This window comes from Myripristis murdjan, chromosome 6 (assembly GCF_902150065.1).
Source record: "Myripristis murdjan chromosome 6, fMyrMur1.1, whole genome shotgun sequence".
In the NCBI taxonomy this organism is placed as follows: domain Eukaryota; kingdom Metazoa; phylum Chordata; class Actinopteri; order Holocentriformes; family Holocentridae; genus Myripristis; species Myripristis murdjan.
The window spans coordinates 23,066,878-23,070,754 of record NC_043985.1 but is presented as its reverse complement, the minus strand read 5'-3'; the positions used below and the strand labels follow the sequence as shown (position 1 = coordinate 23,070,754).

At 45.2% G+C, this 3,877-nt stretch overlaps 1 protein-coding gene across 1 annotated transcript in view; it reads left to right on the top strand.

The window, feature by feature from the left end:
* Positions 1-372: 372 nt before the first annotated feature.
* The window catches only part of LOC115360182 (genetic suppressor element 1-like), a 25,202-nt gene continuing 21,697 nt past the window's right edge, over positions 373-3,877 (top strand). The window contains exon 1 of the mRNA XM_030052881.1: positions 373-491. The gene's annotated coding sequence lies outside the window, so the exon portion shown is untranslated. The remainder of the gene's footprint in view (positions 492-3,877) is intronic.

The following is a 3,877-nucleotide window of genomic DNA, read 5'->3' as shown; positions in this document are numbered from 1 at the left end:
AGTCACGTTGCAGAAAAAGTCCTGACTTGTGGGGAGCGGACTGTCTCCGGTGGACAGTAAACATGACAAGGTTGTGCGCTGCCGAGTCCTGCACACTCCTCCACCCTCATTAGGATCAGTCTGGGGCCACATCCCCTCATCCCTCCATCCCCTCATCTCTCTCTCTCTCTCTCTCTCTCTCTCTCTCTCTCTCTCTCTCTCTCTCTCTCTCCAGGGAGCGTCAGTGGAGCAGGTGCTGGCCCTCCTCCCCCCCCTCCTCACACCCCGCCTCTCTCTCTCTCTCTCTCTCTCTCTCTCTCTCTCTCTCTCTCTCTGAGGACAGAGTTTACGTGCTGTCCTTCCCCTTCCCACGTCCTCACATCGCACCGTGTTGTGTTAGCACTGAGAATATCACAGCATATCTTTCTTTTTGGGGGGGGGGCAGAGCAAAAATTCATCCCACACGAGGATGCGCAAAAAATATCGAGGATCGTCCTCTCTCTGGTGACGCGGTAAGCCTTTCTGTTTTCTTCTTATTTATTTATTTATTTATTTAATATGCAGGACACCGTGTTTGTTTTTTGCTTTGTTGTAGTCTAAAGTGGGTGAATGAGCTGATGTGGCCTCTTTGGTTAATGTAGCCCACAGGAGTTTGCTCCTGCCTTTTAAAGTTAACACCGGGTGCGCTTGTTTCGATGACGGGTCCTTTTGCAGAAATTAAAAAATCACCGTGTTACTTCCATTATTCCCACAGGGACTAATTGTACGCTTGTAGTACTCAATAGTCAGTTTACACTGATTATATCTGGCCTGCTTAATGACATTTAAATGTCTGATATGCGTGTTATCCAGGAAGTTTCTACTGACCTTATTTGTACTTTCTAGTATTTTTATTCACAGTGTTGTCACTACTTAGTGGGACCTTTAGCCTTGTCGCGACATTGTATCCAGCTTATTATCTTCTATTTAGACATTTTCTATAGTTTTTTCTGTCGACACTGTAACACACCGATGACAGTCTGTTGTCAGACTAATTGCACTCCTCCACCCCCACAGTGCATTGTGATTGAATTAGTTAGCAGTCGCCAGACACAGTCAAACTGGTTCTGCTTTAATCACCACAAATGTTGCCACTGTCAAGCCCCGCGCGATGGGAAACAAAAACAACTTCCGGTCAGTAGGCCACTCTCAAAATAAAACATGTACTGATGTATGTCGTTTTTTAAAATTTGGAACTACAGCATAGTAAAATTAAAATAGCCGACATGTTTACGGGTAAATATGGCGACAGATGTGAAAATACGGATTATATTTCACAAAATCAATTCGCGACCAAGCGTCTTATTTTGAAGGCAGCGGAGGCTCATTTCCGGATTTCGCTTGGCTAACTCTGGGTCGCTTGACGCAACTGGAAGTGTTTTGTCTCGCCTGATGAAGCCGCAAAGATGTGTGTGTGTCTATGTGTGTGCCAATGTGTGTGTGTTATCATACCTGTCAAACTAGTCAGTAATCAAACACACTCCTCCTGTTTGCTCCTGGTAAACTTAACGGGCAGGAAGACAGAGGTGAGCCTGCTTTAAAGAAGTCGTGTCACCCTCTGATGGTTGTTGTGGCAGCACCCATGGCTGTTAGGGGAGTCATGCTTTTATCCGGGACCTTTAACAGCGCCTGTATTGTTTGGCTGAGATAGATGCCGCCGGGCGCATTAGCAGCAGTCAAGCGGATCACGTCGCTTTGTGTGTGTACACAGCCCGCAGGTGGGGTTCAGCACACACACACACACAGACAGACACACACACACGGCTCCATGCACCATGTGCTGCTCCTGACCTGCCATAGACCAGCTGCTCAGCAGGGGTTACTGAGTAAACCTCCAATCTCTTTAATTACCTCCCTCTCATATGGATACTGTAAGCGCAGGCTGCTCTGTTGATAGGATCTACGGCTTTACATTAAAGTCCTACACTTTTTTCTTTTTTTTTTGTATTTTTAAATAAAAATGTAATTTATTCATGTTCTGCTTCATTTTATAGCCCAGTGTTGAGGAAAAACTTGGCTAAAATACTGAAATATCCCTGTAACATAGTGCATTTCCCAGTGGTGTGTTTATAACAGCCTTATCACGCTTTATAGTGCTTTTTTTTATCTTCTTTGGCATCGATATCATATTCCTGTAATATTCCAACTGGAAATTGTTTATGGTTTTGTTGTGCAGTTTTTTTTTTTTTATGGTGTTGTAAAAATAAAAATTTCTTCCAGGATCACTGAGAGTGGGACCATATAAAGACACAAACTAAGCCAAAACCCCCCTTTTTTTTTTTTTTACTGTAGCATTAAAAGCAGCGTATGATGGGAAAGTCATGTGCACCAGTCACACGGAGGGGCTGTGAGGTGACGACAGCGACGACTCACACACTGATGCTGGATTCCTCGTTGCTCAGGTTTAGTCTGTGCAACTGTGTCACAGGCAAACTATAACAACCCCATCTCAAGATTACCCATGACTATTTACTCTTATGTTATTGTTTACGCCTGTTGCAGTTGTTATGCAGGTCTTTCTTCATAGCGCACCTCAATTACACGTCACACACTTTATACTTATCTAACACCTGCCTGAGAGGCGAGTGTATGTGCATTTGTGAGTCTGTGTGGCTTTGTATACGTTTGTGCACAAGTGTGTGTGTGTGTGTGTGTGTGTGTGTAGTCGCTGCTTGTGCTGTGTTTGTTCAGATGGTTGTGGTCTAGCCACCGCGGTGTCGGCACCTGGTGAGCAGAGCCAGCCTCGGGGCAGAGGAGGAGGAGGAGGAGGAGGAGGAAGAGGAACTATGGCGGCGTCTGTCAACCGCCTGACACGACCCTCTGTATCCATCCAGCGAGGCTGAACACGCAGAACTGACAAAAACCTGTGGGCAGAAGTCAGAGGCAGGGACAGAAACAAACAGAGACAGAGAGAGAAAAGAGATTGCTTTGCCTCAGATTGTTTTTTTTTCCTCTTTCTCTTTTGCTGTTTGCATCATCTTTGTATCAGAGAGGCTAGACTCAGCTGCATCTAGGGAGCCGCACACTTAAGAATAGATCGGTGGGTAAAAAAAAAAAAAAAGTAAAAAATATATATATATAAAAAACAGGAATGTATCCTATGAGAAGTGAGAGACTGTTGAACGAGTGGCAGGAGATTGAAAAAGAGATAGCGAGGAAATGACAGGGCAAAGAAATGATGAAGCAGACAGATCGAGAAAGCATGAGGCTCCCCAAAAAGAGGCACTATTTATATCTCCTTTGTGTATCTGACAGACAAAGACAAGATGCTCCTCGACAAGTACGCTGATTAGAGAAATGAGGAAGGGGTCATTGAGAGAGGAAGGAGCCCTGCAGCCAGGAGAAAAGGGGAAGTGCTGCTGTTATTCACGCCGGAGCCTCAACCATTGAGCAGAAGGCCCGAATTCAGAGGGAGGCGAGAGGAGCAAAGGGGAGGACAAAACAGGAAAAGGAGAGAAGAAAACGGGAGATTAAAGGAAAGGAAGGGAGAAGAGAGGAGAGGAATGAGGAGGACAAAACAGGAGCATATAGGAGGAAAGGAAAGGAAAGGAAAGGAGCAAAGAGGAGAGGACAAAACATTAAAGGGAAGGAAAGAAGTGGACAAAACGAGAGAAGAGAGGAGGAGAGGAAAGGACAAAATGTGAAAGGAGAGAAGAGGACACAACAGGAGAGGAGAGGAGAGAAAGGGGAGGAAAAAGGAGGACAAAACAGGAGCAGATAGGAGGAAAGGAAAGGAAAGGAAAGGAAAGGAAAGGAAAGGAAAGGAAAGGAGCAAAGAGGAGAGGACAAAACATTAAAGGGAAGGAGAGAAGTAGACAAACCATGAGAGGAGAAGAGAGGAGGAGAGGAAAGGACAAAA